This window comes from Lycium barbarum, chromosome 5, assembly GCF_019175385.1.
Source record: "Lycium barbarum isolate Lr01 chromosome 5, ASM1917538v2, whole genome shotgun sequence".
Lineage (NCBI taxonomy): Eukaryota > Viridiplantae > Streptophyta > Magnoliopsida > Solanales > Solanaceae > Lycium > Lycium barbarum.
In genome coordinates, this window is record NC_083341.1 from 117,172,945 (window position 1) to 117,190,814 (window position 17,870).

General features: G+C 37.1%; 1 pseudogene; it reads right to left on the bottom strand.

Moving 5' to 3' along the window:
• Positions 1 to 332: 332 nt before the first annotated feature.
• On the bottom strand, positions 333 to 15,454 carry LOC132639662 (delta(12)-acyl-lipid-desaturase-like; annotated as a pseudogene).
• Positions 15,455 to 17,870: the final 2,416 nt, after the last annotated feature.

Genomic DNA, 17,870 nt, shown 5'->3' on the forward strand with positions numbered 1-17,870 from the left:
CTTCTCTTTCACTACCTTCTCTCGTTGGGATTGATCGAGCCTGCAAGCAGCAAGCAACATCGGTTTTTCAGCCGTTGTGGGCTAGCTTGTAATTTAGGGGTATAGTAGGGGTGCCCCTTTCTCAAACTTTTCATTTTCAAGTTATGATTTTGTGTTCTATATAAATTGGCAAAGTTGTGAGCTCTTTCTGATTACATTACAACTTTATGTCATGATTCAGACTATCAGCTAGCGTAACCTATAGTCTGATAAGGCTACTCAGACATGTTTTATTGGAAAGATTTCAAGGGTTTAGTGTAAGTTTATGAAATGCATGTTCATGGATATGGCAGTTGACAGCATTGGGGCGTCGCGTTCCTCCAATTGTTTTGGGCGTGACAAATATGATATAAAACGAGAAACTATATATAGAACCAAATTGCAAGTTATAACTAACTGTTTTTATTCATCCTTTACAGTTTGTTTTTATACCAAAAGACGCCTCTGTCTTGAGATGCTTCATCTTTTTCCACGTAGATGCACTCCTTTGAATACTTCCATATTGCTTTATAAAATGGGGTACCATCAAATTGGTAGTATTCTCCGAGTAATGGCTTGATAGCTTTGGTTGCCTTGTAACAATTGAGAGGTTCCTATTTTATTTCCACTTTATGTATTTAGTTTCCTAAGTTTGTCTAATGTCATTTGGGTCCTTTTTATTTACTTTTTAGTCCCTAAAGCTGGTCACCGCTGTAGTTGTCATGTGTCGGGTTGGTTAGATTGTTTGGGTCAGTGTTAAATACCCTGTATTCGCGTTTTTATTGAATGAAAACCTTATTTTTATCTACATTTTCCTTTCTTCTTCTCTTTAGTTTCTTTTAGTTAATGTTAATGGCTATTCCCACTTGGGAATCGCTACATGCCTCCACTGAATAGTAATGTGGTATAGTTGTGAATAGGTGATGCAAAACATGAGCATCTATAACGTTGTGGAAGACCTTATTTAGCACACCGAAGTCTCTGTCTACCGTAGCTAGAGCTCCCCTTAGCCAATCCCACTCGGAAGAATCAAAATGTGGCATTGAGGGGTGAGTGTGGTTCAAAAAAGTGAGTAACACTACAAAGCTGCTCATAATTTGGAGGGGCACCCCATAGATGCATACAAGCCAAGCTAGCCCTTTTGCCAAAGCAATGCGACACAACAAATAAATGGCTGCAACCAGACCTACATATGATATGTAGATTTGTAGCCTCTCACGGTCATTATAAATCGGGCTATATGGAACATAATGACTTGCAAAGCGATCATAAGGTCTGCAGCATTGAAGGCCAAGTAAGAAGGCCAGCCAAAAGTGAGGGTGCAGGTAAGGGTGAGTACTCGTCCTAGTTGACTGTTCAGATATTTGGAGAACCATGAGTACTCGTCCTAGTTGACTGTTCAGATATTTGGAGAACCATCTTAGTTCGGATTTAAGCCTGGGAATGTACACTCTATCATGCTCAAGGGAACCCGTGTTGGAGTGGTCACGGCGATGACTATATTTCCACGAGAAATATGGCACTAAAATTGCACAGTAGAGGGTAAAACCGACAGTATCATCTACCCATTGGTAATCACTGAAGCCATGGTGGCCGCATTCATGGGCAATGACCCATATTTCAGTGAAAACACAACCTTGAATGATCCAGTAAATAGGCCATGCTAGGTAATACTACGGGGATGAAAGGTCGTGGAAGTAAGTGGTGGCAATATAGTACTCTCCGTCCCAAAAAGATTGTCTTCCTTTCCTTATTAGTTTGTCCAAAAAAGATTCACACATTTCTATATTTAGAAACAATTTAATTTTATGAGATAATAAACAACCACACAAATATTTAAGGTTTGTTTTGGACCATACATTTCAAAAGTGCTACTTTATTACTTAAAGTTCTTTCCAAGTCAAACTAAGACAATCTTTTTGAGAGAGAGAGAGTAGAAGATGAAGACCAGTTTTGAAATTGGCACACTTTTCTTTTGTTCAGCTTTAGTCGTTAGACCAGACATATGGCGACCATTGCAATTTTGTTTTCAATTTCCTGCCTCTTCAATCCAAAATCTGCAACAATAATTAATATTTGGCTTCATATCATGGTTCATCAGTTGAGGTTATGATATATACGTACGGTATATAGCCATTAGGTAAAAATAACAATGTTAACAGAAAACAATTCAATCAACTACAAAAGAAGCGTAAAGGTGTATGTTTGGATAAGAAAAGTCAATTTCTGGTTTGAGATAAGTTGAAAAACTGTTTCTAAATTGGTTTGGGAGAAAAAGAAGATAGACTTTTGGTAAGAAGGGAAATACCTCAAAGTTCAAAAGAGACCTTCTTTTAGACTTACCTGAAAGTTGGACATATATCGCTTCTTTATAGATAGAGAAGGAATGCAGGGGTGGAACCAAAAGGTAACATCACAATGAAAATTAATTCAAAGTGAAAGTGATTTATGTTTGAGGTAGCTTTCATTTGAAATTTCCACAGCAAGACTCAGTGCAATTACTCGAAAATTCAAACAACTGCGGTTATACGTTTAGGTGCGAGAAAAGAGCTAATTGGACAGTAATTTCTAAATTCTAATCATTTTGCAGGCTATGTGTTTCCATCCAACATGAGTTTATACTTTTATGTGCAAGTGTAAGTTTGTGTCTTGGATTCTTTTGTTATTTTTAAAAACTAAATTTCATGTATTTGGACAAGTAAAACAATAAAAAAGCAACAAGAATACAATTAATTTGTTAGCCAAAATTGACATTTCCCTGGCAAAACTTGTGCATTGACTTGAGACTCACAATATTTTGTAAACTTGGAATTGATTGATAATTTGGTATGAAGGCAGCAGTCTTATCTTGACTTTTCCCTTTATATTTCCCCGTTACTCTTTCCGCAATTTATTTCAATATGAAAATTCAAAGTGGGAGGAATGTGTGATATATAAGTAGCTTTCATTTGAAATTTCAAACACTCGCGCAAGGACTTGAAAAATCAACGAAAAGCTTTTATAATCATATAGATGCAAGTAAAAAAAAAAAAAAATAGAACGCAATTTCTAAGTACTTTACAAGCCATGGGTTTCCATTCGTAGCTCGTAGAGTACTTAGAAAATTAATAGTAGAAATTAAAGAGTTTAAAATTTATAAAATACTTTTAACTGGAAATTAGATACTGTTGGTTTTTTGTGAGTGAATGGGAAATGACTGTTTTATTTTTGACGTCTTTTTTCAAAAAGGCACATGTCATTTTTAGTAAAGGCTCATGGATTTTCTCGTAAAGGCACTGCCAGTTTCCCGAAAAAACACCAGATTCACCTATTCATTGGCTATAGATTTAGAGGCCTTGTCTCATATTTAATACACCGTCATTTTCTCCTAAAGACACCACTCTTTGAATTCGCCGATGTTCTGTAATTTGAAGTGCCGTTAGTACAAAACCGAAAGAGTAACATCAAATTGAATGAATTTGTATGTTGTAGCTTTGGTTTGGAATTTCCAGTGCAAGACTTGTTCATTGACCTGAGAAACAGTAACATTTCAATTCATCATTTTTAGTCTTTACGATCCACTTCTATTTGTAAACAATTTTAATGTAAAATCTCAAAAAAGTTATATTGTTCTTGAAACCAATTAGTACTCAAGTCGACATGACAACTTCTCATAGTAACCTTCCTTTACATTCTTCTACGTCTGCTACTTCTTTTTTCACTTCCTATCATCTGTTTGCGTGTGAAAAAGTTTACTTGGCAAGCCCATCCTCCTCCTACTAATTTTTCCTAATCTCACCCACAATTACACACACCACTCCTTCACCACCCCCGGGGCGAATCCAGGTATAAAAAATCGGTCATGTGAACAGATGGTCACCCGACTAAACTCGGTATATTATGTATATAATCCGTAAAATATATCTAATATTAACTAAAGAAACACAGGCTAAAACTAGACCGAATGGAGCAAAAGTGCTACCTTTAATCACTTAAGATTGTGAGATCCAACCCTATTAAATGTACTTTTGCATCTTTTTTTTAAAATTTTTTTTTTAAGGTGAACTCATCCTCTTGAAATCCTGGATTCGCCTCTGACCAACCCCATTATGAAACCCAAACCACCCTCATTACAACATCCACCCCTTCTTCACTACACCACTACGAAACCTCTCATCCCCCTAAAGGACATATATAGTTCTGGTTGTTATTACTTACTAATACTTTGTGGTCATGTTTAAGATTTTTATCGTGGATGCAGTTGTATCGTGTTTCGGAAATAGCTTTGGTTACAATGACATATTTGGGTAGGAAAAAGTAAACAGCGAGACTATTGTAATGCTTTGAATTCTATTCTCTACTGCAGTTCAATTACCTTCCACTGTATTAATAAAATTTATCTTGTCTTATAAATTTTCCTATATATGCTGCAATTCTTTACTTGTAGGGATTAAGTTTCCTTTGGTTTATAAGTGCACTTCATGTGGAGAATGGTATGTTCAAATGATGGAGATCTCGAGGTTAAGTGAGATCTTGTATGTTTTTAAATTTTCAGTAAGATCAAGAAACGTAATCCACTAAAAAAATAAGCTAAGGCAAAGCTAGTAGAAAGGAAGAAAAGAGTCACTTGCAAGGAGTTCATTAAAATGCAAAGAGTCATAGCTGATTACTTAAAGAGTGACATATGTATTTGGATTTTCAAGATGGCATGACTCAAACAAAAGTAAGAATGAATTCGTTGATAAATATAAGTCCAACTAATATAAGAGAAATTAATTCACGTAACACCAATTCAAACAAAACCTTCATTGTGCCAGCGACATAACAGAATAAGAAAATAATAATTTTATGTCAAATACAAAAACTAATTTACGGTTAATGAAGAACATTATCACGTTGCCTACGATACTTAGTCGGACCACAAGTAGACTGAATCGTATTGCATAGAAGTTTTAATGGCTTTTACTAAAAAAAGATTGTTATCAGTAAGCATAACGACATTTCTGTTGTTTCCTCAACTACACAAGTATCTGAAAATTTTTTATTGCCTGGCAGATTGATGAAAATATCCAGGCTGAGTTGCCTACAATCATCAACTTCAAAATGCTTTTAAGGAAGCTTAACGGGTCCGTCTTAAGTTTAGGACAAATATCTATGGGCAGCTTAAGGGCAAAGCTAATAAATCTTTGGCTTTAAAGGCCCTCAAAATTTTGGGGCCTAAAGTTTTTTAATAGTGGATCAATGATTTTCTTGCTTAATTAAAAAATATTGAAGTTTATAGAAATAAATGCAAAATCTGTATAGAAAGGGAGGAAAGAAAGATTGTCTTTTTTTTTTTTTTTAAGAGCAGAAGTATTTTAGAACATGAATTAAACTACTCAAATTTTTATATTAGTAAATAACTTTCTTAAAATAAGATCTAAGGTATGTATCACAAACATATGACTAACTTGTGAACTTAAAAGACGCTTTATGCCTTGTAAAATACTATCCTATAAGCCATATGTACGAAAAATAAAAGAAGAATTGTGACACTAACTTTATGTGTTTGTATATATAAAGTCTATTATAAAGTATAAAGCCTCTTATTAAAAATTAGCTTATGGCCATTAATTTTATAAAGTCGCTCTTGAGGTAAAACAGTAGCATGAATATAGCTCCAAGAGATAAGTACATGCTTATTGTGCTTATACGATAAAAACGGGTGAAGTCACCTTCATCTCTCTGTCCTTGCACCATAATAGATGCAGCAAGTCCTACCGTAGAAATCAATGCTACTATAACAGTAGATGATTGACACGTCTCTCAAATTCACTTTTTTCCTTCTTCCACTAACCCCTTGTGTTCTTTGATGAACATTTTTCATAGATTTTTTCCACCATTGTTCTTGTCACACCCCAATCCTGGTAGGGCATGATGGGCACCCGATCCTTACTTAGAGTCGAGCGAACCCGCTGCTTCTCGTTATACTTATAAATCTCACAGGACTCTTAAGTCATGAAATGAAATGCACAATGGGAGCTTTTCGAAAACATTCTTTTCATCTTTCTCGAACCAAATAAAATTTGTAATCATATGACTCTGGAAAGTAATGCATAATGATACATCGGCTTAATTAGCCGCTTACAAGACGGGCATACTGTACACATGATTCTGTCTGCAAAGTCTCTAACATAAATCAATATACCATAACACACATACTCTGACTCGGCAACACTCCGGAAAGAAATGGAGCTCGCCAATCCCGCTGGAACATCTTCTAGCAATATCCTCTACTCATCTGTATACACCTGCGTGGCATGAAACGCAGCGCCCACAAGAAGGGGCGTCAGTACGAATGATGTACTGAGTATGTAAGGCATGAGTAACAACATAACATAGATATGAAAAGTAACAAGGAATAAGAGAGATAACCTGTACATCTGAATGCCTCGTAAGGCGGATGTCATGCATGCTTAGCCTTTTTAAAAAAAAAATATTTTTATACATATACATAGTACCATGCCCGGCCATTAAGGCTCGGTGTTATATATATAGTATCATGTCCGGCCACTAAGGCTCGGTGTTATCATCATTAGCTTGCGTCCAGGCCTCCCACGTCCGGGGCAATATCATAACATGCCCACTGCAGTGGTGTGCACATCTACGTGCCTGCCGGCCGACTATAGCGCGGCGCGGTGTGAGAAAATACATATATATATATATATATATAAAGCATGCATAAGAGCCCAATCAAAAGCCACAACTGTATCGGAGTGACGTAAGGTCGGTAGCCTCCGATTATATTATGGAATACTCATCGTCGCTTGTCTCACCTTGAAGGAACAATTATTTTAAGGTGAGACTATCGATGAAGAATAGAATTAAGAGAAAACATAGAATAGGATCGTAAATCTCATAAGGCATCAATTCATATACTTTGGAAGATTTAGAAATAAAGTCACCATCCATGAATAGATTGAGAAATCCATAAATAGCTCGACATTCTCATATCGTCATTGAAATCATAAACTTGAAACCTTTAAACGTAAGATCGTTCTCATCATAGTCATCATAATGATATTCTCACTTTTGACATCATCGTTGTCATTGAAAACCATATCCTTCATCGTTATCATAAGAACTCACATAATCACAACCTTTGGTTTTGGAAAATAGGAGTACTTTGAAAAACATTTATGGAATATCAAGAAGGAAATCATGCTTTGGAATCTGGGACATTTAACTTTTGATGACGAGGAAAATAAGGAAACATTTATGAAACCATAACCTAAAGATCATGCCTTTGAAAGAAAGGGGCGAGCCTTAACATACCTGAAGGATAATTTCTTGACTTCCAACTTACTTCTCGTCTTGCAACTCTCTTAAGAATTATTCGTAGCCTCGTAATCTACATATATAACCATTCATAATATCATTAGGATCATCGTCATACGCTCGTCTCGAAACTTTAATTAAAATCCTTTTAGCTTCTGTCGAAATTCGGGCAGCATCTCCCCTGTTTATATGCCCAGCCCAAATTCTCAATTCAACAACCAACACAACAATAACAATACCAACATCAATAAAATCATTTCCCATATCAAATTATTCCATAAAATAGCCCATATGGTGTTTGTTCCATATTTCCACCAACAGACTTAATTTACATAATTTACAACTCCTTTTCCATAAATAAACCAATATTAACGTTAATAGCAAGAGATTCATCCCTTTATCTCAATAATAATACTATATCTTCACTCCTTCACCTTGAATCCAAGCCAAATTCCGCCGCAAGACAATACTACAATCACCACCACACGTTGCTTGGACCTCGATTAATACTCCGTAGCTTTAATTTTACTCAAAATCCTCACTTTTGGGTGATATGAGAGCCCTTTTCCTTTGCTGAAATTTTTGGAAAGTTTTGGAACATTTTGGATGAAAAAAAATGGGGTTTTAACCCTTTTTATAGGGGCTGAGGCGGCGCACTGTAGCTACAGTACTGTAGCAGTACTGTAGCGCCCTGTTTCTGCGTCCACAGTTCAGTTTGTAACGTCTATAATTCTCTACTCCAATGTCTTATCAACGAGCGGTTTGTTGCATTACAAACTAGAGTCGACAAACTTCATTTTTGGCTTTTCAAACACCTTAAAACTCCATATATACTAGGAGATATGCGCCTCCAAAGTTGACTAAAAATCCTTCCAGCATTTCTCAATTTTTCGTCGAACTTATTTTCTTCAACTTGCTTGGTCTCGAAAGCTTCCGAAACTCTCCATACACGATGCTTATCATTTATTATACATGATAATAGCCATATTCTTGTGTTTCAAAATAGTTTTTCCCGATTACGACTTACGAGATCGTAATTCGTCTTTTACTTAAACAATATACTTAATAATGCCTCGTTCCTCATACTCCAAAGTTATTTTACCTAGTCGTTACTCGACATACTTACATTCAAATTTAACCAGTGCTTCTCCGAGGTACGGGGTGTAACAATTCTTAACCGCCATTTCGGATAATCTTAAAAAATACTTTTTTGAGGAAGATGAAATAAAATATTGTGATGATAGGGATGAAATATGGAGATACTAGCTAGATTAGATGCAGAAGTTAAGCGTGTCAGGTCTCATTTACCTGCAAATGTTTCTTGGTTGGCAGCCTCTGGAAAGATTGATGAACCTACACCTACAAAAATTAAACGTTCTACTAAAAAAGAAGACCAAAGTTGATGTTTAAAGCGGTTAAAAAGGCTATTGTGAAGGAATTCAAGGAGGGGGAACCGAAGAAGGAGGACCCGAAGAAGGAGGATCCAAAGAAGGAGGCTTGAAGAAGCTCTGAAACTAAGGTTTGAATTTTTGTTTTGTAAATGGAGTATGGATGAAAGGTCTGAAACTGAGCTCTGAATTTTTGTTTTGTAAATGGATGAGTTGTTGTTGAACATTACTTTACTCTTTAGTTCTATCATGTAGTACCCTGGCACAGTGAATGGTTCTAACATGTTATTTTCTCCCGAAAAAAAAAATATTGGCCCCAGCAAACTTTGAGGAGAATACAGTGTTATGGGTGAATATCAACTACATATCTGGTATTAAATTTTTTTAGAATATATATTTTCTCATCCTTGAAGTTTGGTAGATGTCATTACATGCCTCTTTTTTACTTAGTAGGAAAATACAATGGGGTTGTTGTGCAACAATACGATTTTCTGCATTGAATTTCCTCTTTCTAATTTAACTTTATGAAATTAAGAAAATCTAGTTATAATTTGTTAGCTTTGAAGACTTTGCAAATTAATCTATTGATAAAATAAAAGGCTCATAAAACCTTTGAAGTTACTTTTCAAATTTGTATTCACTTACGAAGTTTAATTATAATTTTAATCAATAATATAAAATCAGAAATACCCAACCCACAACTTGTCCCGACCCATCTAAGGCCGTAAAACCATACTTGGGTGTTAGGAGGGCTGGGCCGAACGTCGCATTTCCACCATAAACTCGAACCCATTTTGTCCCCCGAAAGGTGAGTATAGTCTGGAATTAGTAGGGTGTCACAATCCAACCCATCGTGATGGCACCCACACTAACTCTCTTGGTGAGAAAACCATCCACTTAACCAAATTCTCATTCATTTAACCAATTATAAATCAATAGCAAGAGTAAAACCGTAAAACTGTCAAGTCATGCCATAATAAAACACAAGTCCCGAATTCTAAACTATTACAACATCAAAGATTCGAAAGTCATCATACAATGACTTGCAGGGTACCTATAGTGTCCATGTACCACTCGCTGTGGAACTGACCTCGGATCACGCGTCCATAACTAGGCCACATCCTCACCCTGTGTCAGATGTGCCTATATATATATCTGATCACATGATGAATCTCAACGTAATTCCAGTTCAACACTCAGTATGAAACATGATCAGTCAATAATATTAATGTCAAGGAATACGGGGCACCATTCCACAAATCACAATAAGACTCAGATAATTCAATTCAACAACAACATAAATGCATAAGTCATCTCAATCAACAAGAAGAGTACATGTGTCAACTCCTTCCTTCCTATATCACAACAAATACACCTCAGGTTTCAATACATAAAGTAATGGCGACAAGCCCACATAACCAACAATCATACCAACCTAAGTAATATCCAACCAGACGTCATGTCCGAAGATCCAATCATGCTTTATCCCGTTAATTCTACTACATATACAATCAACTAATCAAAGTTTAACTCAAGTAAACCATAACCTACCTCAGGTGCAGAACTAAAACGAATACAAGCTACTCCGCTAGAGCTTTTCCTTTTCGTAATGCCTCCGAATGCTCAAAGTCAAGCAATATAATGCTAAGTAAGCAACAAGCCATCTAATCAAATAAGCATCAACATTGGGGAAAAAGACCCCAAATACTCCTAACCTTTTTGAATGGGTGAAACCAAAATTTAAGGGTGAATTTATGTTACCCCCAATCTCTACAATCATAGTCTTCCAATTTATGGGTTTTCTAATTACTTTAACCCTTTCAAATTAGATTTTAGCCAAAGTTTCCCATTTGGGTGGAGCCTTGAGTCTCAATACATAATTATCACCATAATTAATCAATTTCCCATCCAAGAAAGTAATAACCTACACTCTTATATGCTAGAACAGTAATGAATCGACAATCCACCATTTATTCAAGGGTTTACTAATTCTAGGGTTGCAGGATTTTCATTCACCATTAAAGAACCTTAACTAGTCATGGCACTTAAAGAAGAAAGGGGGATGGACAAAGTAAAGATTAAGACTTACCCTCAAAGATGCCTTCACCAAACAATGGAATAAATTTGCCTCTTTCTATCTTGAAAACTGTTTTTAGACTTATGGGACCAATGGCTCGAAATTATCAATATAAATGTGGGTTTTTTGCCTCCCGTCGACCGCTGCAGCGGTCACTCACTGTAGCGGCAATATCCACCGCTACGGCAGACCTCATTAATGGGCCAGACTCACTGTAGCGGTCTCGCTATAGCGGTCCACCACCCGCTTTGGTGGACTAACCGCTACGGAAGACCTCATTAATTGGCCAGACTCACTGTAGCAGTCTCGCTATGGCGGTCCACCACCGGCTTTGGTGGACTAGCTGTAGCGATTCCATCTGCTGCAGTGGTCGCACCAGGACCAGTAAATCTAGTTTGTTGCCAAGTTTTTATACAAAATCCAAACATCAATCTCAGGCCCTATTTACACAAACCATACATGCACACATATGTAGAAACACTCTACAGACTCATCTGCGGCCTCAGAATTCCCAACAGAGGTCTAATGTACTAAGTCAACCCCCCGACGGATTAAAACAAGTTTTCACCCAAATGCACAAAAATACAATCAAATGCCTTTGTTTTAAAATTCTGAATCTTTAAGTTATCACTAGACTCGATGCTAGTCTGAAATGAACCGGCAAGGATAAAATGGTCAAAACGCACATAACGTCCTAGCGGGTCATTACATCAAATGACAATTAAACAATCGTTCGTCCTCGAACGGACAAGGAAAGGAAACAAGGGGAAAGGTAACTGACTGGGTGAAAAGCTGGGGATACTTTTTTCACATATTGGACTCAGTCTCCCAAGCAGTCTTCTCAATGTGGACGATTCTTCCACTGGACCTTCACTGACGCTATCTCCTTAGAACTCAACTTATGAACCTTTCTATCTAAAATTGCAATGGGCTCTTCCTCATAAGACAAGTTCCCATCCAACAAGACTGAATCCCAACGGATAATGTAAGAATAATCACCGTGATATATCTGCAACATAGAAACATGAAATACCGAGTGAATACCTGACAAACCTGGAGGAAAAACCAACTTATAGACTACCTCCCCCACACGATCAAGAATATCAAATGGACCGATGAACCTAGGACTGAGCTTGCCCTTCTACCCAAGCTTCATCACACCCTTCATGGGTGAGACCATCAACAAGAACTACTTCCCAACCATGAACTCAAGATCTCGAACCTTTCGGTCCGCATATTTCTTCTGTCTACTCGGAGTTGCTAAGAGCTTATCCTGAATCACCTTAACCTTATCTAATGCCTCTCTCAAAAGGTTAGTACCCCATGGCCTTACCTCAAATGCATAAAACCACCCAATAGAAGATCTACATCGCCTCCCATAAAGAGCCTCAAACGGAGCCATATCAATGCTCGAGTGGTAACTATTATTATAAGAAAACCCTGCAGATGGTAAGAACTGGTCTCAATGACCACCAAGGTCAATCACACAAGCACGGAGCATATCCTCAAGAAACTGAATCATTCACTCAAACTGACCTATGTGAGGGTGAAAAGTTGTACTGAGATCCAATCGAGTGCCCAACTCGGCTTGCAAAGTCCTCCAAAACCTGGACTTAAACTGCGTGCCTCTATCAGATATAATGGAAATAGGGACCCCATGCAAACAAACAATCTTATGGATATAAATCTGGGCCAACTTCTGAGCAGTGTAGATGATATGAACCAAAATGAAATGAGACAACTTAGTCAACCTATCAACAATGACCCAAATCAAATCAAACTTACCGAAGGTCTTCGGAAGACCAACGACAAAATCCATGGCTATTCTCCCCTAGGTTTCTGGTGCTCGTACTTAACCTGCTGACAATTTAGACACGGCGACATAAACTCAATGATATCACGCTTCATCCTAGCCCACTACTAATGCTGACTCAAGTCACAATACATCTTCGTAGCACCAGGATGAATAGAATATCTAGAACTATGGGACTCCGCCAGAATCGTCCGAATCAAGTCATCAACGCGAGGAACACAAATACGTCCCTTAATCCTCAAGACCCCCTCACTATCAAACATGGCCTCTTTGGCCTCACCACTCAAAACCTTATCACGGATCTTGCACAAACATGCATCCTTGAATTGCCTTGCCTTAATCTGCTCTAAAAATGACAACCTCGCCTCAACACAAGCCAACACTCTACCCGAATCAGATATATCGAGCCTCATGAAACTATTAGCCAGATTCTAGACCTCTATGGCCAACGAACAGTCCGAAATGATCAAGCGAGCCAAACTACCTATCCTAGCCGATTCCCTACTCAAGGCATCCGCTACCACGTTTGGCTTGCCAAGATCGTATAAAATGGTAATGTCATAATCCTTAAGCAACTTCATCCATCTCCGCTACCTAGCATTAAGATCCCTCTAAGTAAACAAATGCTGAAGACTGTATGAGAGCACAAAAAAGTGTTACGACTCTATCGCAGTGACGTAAGGTCGTTGCACCTCCGGTTATCATTATGGAACTATCATCATCAACATAACGTACTCTGAAGGATCAATATTCATGAGACAAGATCAATATCATCATAAAAAGGTCAAGAACAAAAGCTTCTCGCGTAAGTAAGAGTAGAGTCGTTATGGAATGACTTTCATTTACGCTTCGTTTCATTATAGATCATGCCAAAATAAAAGAAGAGTTAGCCTTAACATAACACAAGTTATCCAAGTAATCCAACAACAAGCTTATCACACTAGAGCTCCACTCCTATAATAAAGGAATACATATACGACTTAGTTGGCGCTTGTATATCACGTATATCAATGATAACTCGATTCTAAAGTGAAATGGATAATATTTCCCCTATTTCTTAATCATCACCACAAAATCCACAACCAACAATTTACATAGCAACCTCACGTGATCTCCTTAAAAATCATATTCACAATATTTAAAGATATACCGTTGAGCAACCCCATATACAATATTTAACTTACTCTGAAGGATCAATAATTATGAGACAAGATCAATATCATCATAAAGAGGTCAAGAATAAAAGCTTCTCGCGTATTTAAGAGTAAAGTTATTATGGAATGACTTTCGTTTATGCTTCGTTTCAGTATAGATCATGCCAAAATAAAAGAAGGGTTAGCCTTAACATATCTCAAGTCTTCCAAGTAACCCAACAACAAGCTTATCACCACTAGAGCACCACTCCTATAACAAAGGAATACATATACGACTTAGATTGCGCTTATATATCACGTATATCAATGATAACTCGATTATAAAGTGAAATGGACAGCATTTCGCCTATTTCTTAATCGTCACCACAAAATCCACAACTAACAATTTACATAACAACCTCATATGATCTCCTCAAAACTCATATTCACAACATTTAAAGATATAACAATGAGCAGCCCTATATACACTTGTATACAACACTTCCTCAACATTAACTATTATCCCTCATAACAAGATTTTTGCCCAAAACACACTAACAATCATAGCTCAAGTTAAATTACAACTCAAAATAGCCTCAAGTTCATGTTTGAACCTTTCCTCCAATTTCTTTCCCTAAAACCTTAGCATAATTACCACATAAACTCATAAACATGGAAATAAGATGAAATCGTACCTCAAGAACTCAAGAACACTTCAATTCCCAGATCAGTTCACCTTGAAATATCCTTCAAAGCTTCTACAAGAAGAAGAGAAAAGTTTCAACAACACTTTAAAACCCTAAGCACTTTGATTCTCACTTTAATCTTTGATTTTATGCTTGGGGAAGTGATTGAATATAATAGAAGAGGTTTCTAGAGCTTATATGAACTTGGGTTGGGGTTAGAATAACTTAAGAATGAAGGAGGTCTTAATATATAAAATCAAAAAAATCCACCGCCATAAAAATACGGTTCGTAGTACTGGTCGTATAAAATTATACGGCCAACTTATTGGCGGTATAAAATTATATAGACCATATATTGGTTCGTATTTCTCCATCTCCCAAACTGCCTTCTCTGGAAATTTTTCAATTCCTTAAATACATTTTGTATCATAGAGTAAGGACCGTATCACAGAATATGGACCAATCTTATAAAATACGATCCGCATTTCATATTTTACAGATCAACTTCTTACATATCTTTCCGCTTCGATTCACTTATTCTCTAATCATTCCGTAACTTACCAAACATGAACTTAGACCCTTATAAACATAAGATAGGCATGTCCAACCTCGAATAACCTCAGAAACAGCCCCCGTGTCTAAGACTATGGCAACTAACATATGACGAATCTCAATGTATAAAACTACGAGATGCAACATCATTCCCCCCTTAGAAACATTCATCCTTGAATGATTAAAGTCTCAAGAATCTTATAGAAACTTCGGCAGAGTCTCCTCTGTAACTGTACCTCTACCAACCTACCACACAGCAACCCAAACCATATAATGCCACACAGGGCCACAACAATCAATAACAGAAATGGCCCCACACGACCAATAAGAGTAACTGATAAATAATACATACCTGAAGATGATTGTGCTGTAGTCTGCATCTGCTTTGAAGCCAGAAAAAAATGAGGATATCTAGACTTCATATCTTTCTCAGCTTCCCAAGTCATCTCTTCAACATTCTTGTTTTTCCATAGTACCTTTACCGAAGCCATATCCTTGATTCTCAACCTATGAACCTATCGATCCAGGATGGAAATAAGGACCTCCTCATATGATAGCTGCTCTGCAATCTGAACATCATCAACAAGTACAACTCTAGAAGGATCTCCGATACACTTACAAAGCATGGACACATGGAAATTCGAATGTACAGACTCCAAGTCTAAAGGGAGATCTAACTCATAAGCCACATGGCCACTCTTCGCATAATCCTGTAAGGTCCAATGTACCTAGGGCTAGCTTACCCTTCTTACCGAATGTCATAACACAGAGCTGCCAATAGCTTTTCGTGAATAATCTTAACCTTATCAACTGCCTGTTAGATCGAATCTGGTCCTGTTAGCTTAGATTCTCCAATCTCGAACTATCCAATAGGTGATCTACATTTCTGTCCATATAAGGCTTCATATGGAGCCATCTGAATGCTGGAGTGGTAACTATTATTATACGCAAACTCAATCAGGGGTAAGTGATCATCCGAGCTACCTCTAAAATCTATCACACATGCTCGTAGCATATCTATAACACCCCGTACTTTCAACTTAAGCTTTGACCATGATTCTAGACTTAGAAAACCAGATAAAAAATGTGGGAATTAGAAATTTCTCTTCAGTTGTCAGCTGGGGATTTACGCCCCAGAATACTGACCGTATTTCAGTATACGACCCGTATTTCAAAATCGTAATTTGGCATCTAAATCACTGTGCATTCTGGAATTTGGCTTGGGGAATATATATTGTTAAATATAGACCGTATTTTGAAATACAACCCGTATTTGATGGTCGTATTTATGAAGGAGGTGCTACAGTGTTTCTGTTTTGAAATATGCTTAATTACAATCCAGGTTTACGGACAGTAATTCAGAATTCAGACCGTATTTTGGTCCGTATTTCTCACGTCGCACCAAAAACTATAAATACCTAGTTTCAGTTCTAATTTTATTTTTACAAGTCCCTAAACCCTAGAACGACCTGTTCCTCTCCTACAACACCAAGAACATCAAGGTAAGTCAATCCAAACCCTTCTAAATCAATTCTAACATGTGTTCTCATAATCTAACCATGAAATCATTGTTCTTAACATAGGGTTTTTAAGAAGACCCATTTAAAGGACTCAAGACTCAGACCTTGGAATGCTTCTTCCAAGTTCAGATTTTCATTTCAAGTTTGGAGCATTATCAGGTATGTAGGGTTGCTATCTACGTGTGGGAACATCATTGCTCTTCCGCACACTTCTTCTTTCATAAAGTATGAGCTTATACGAGAACTAGGGTTTTAACCATGTTCATGATAACCCTAGGTCCATGCCCCATGTTATATTATGTATTAAATTGTTATAAATCCTTTATTGTGTTCTTGATAAATCATTATGATTATTGAGAATCTGTCTGTAATCCATGAAAACCCATACTTTGCATTCTATGGGTTCTTATATGCAAGTTTATGAACTACTATGACATTTTCAAGAAAAGCTATTTATGTTTTATAAGTTCATACAAGAATAATAGAATGATATCCATGTACATACAAGTTATGATTCATGTAAAGCCATGGGCAGCAAGTGCCACTTATTTTTCATGTTCATGTTTTTTAGAGTTGCATTAATTATCGAGAAGGCTTCAAGCAGCCTGAAACTACGTAGCCACCGTAGGATGAGGATGGCTCTACCCATGCTTAGGACGATCTCTCATAATGACTGGATCCTTTCAAAATATTATTAAATATCATGTCCCTGGCAAGGTATGAGTATTCTCCTGGTAGGACGGAAGTACTAACTATGTTGTTGATTTTATTTACTGCTCTCCCTACTCACGATACCTTACACATGTAATATATGTATATGTACTCATGTTCATAATCATGTTTCAGTTCTGTTTCTATTATGTTATTTCCATGTCCCATGTATTTCATTCAATTGCTTTACATACCGGTACATTTAATGTGCTGACGTCCCCTTTTATTGCTCGGGGGCCTGCATTTCACGATGCAGGTACTGATTTACAGGACGTCACATCTGCTTAGTAGGATTCGCTCGTATCAGCTTATTGGTGAGCCCCATCTCATTCGGGGTCTTAGTCAGTTATCTTTATTTTATTAGTTATGCTTTTAAAGGTATGCTGGGGGCCTTGTCCCAGTAAGTACTTTTTTCAGTCAAGACTCATGATTAGAGGTTTCATAGACTAGTCAGTTTAGTTATGTTAGACATGCAAGGTGTTTAGCCATCTTTGGCTCAACTTTTGTTATTTCTGCATTCATGTTATAACAAGTATGTTATTAATTTTTATGATTTCATGTGTGTTCTTAAAAGCCTATCATGTTATCACGTTATATTTCTTCTCATGTTATGCCTCATGATGATTCAGCAAGCCATGTGATTCGCTTGGTCACATGCAGTTAGGCACCGAGTGCT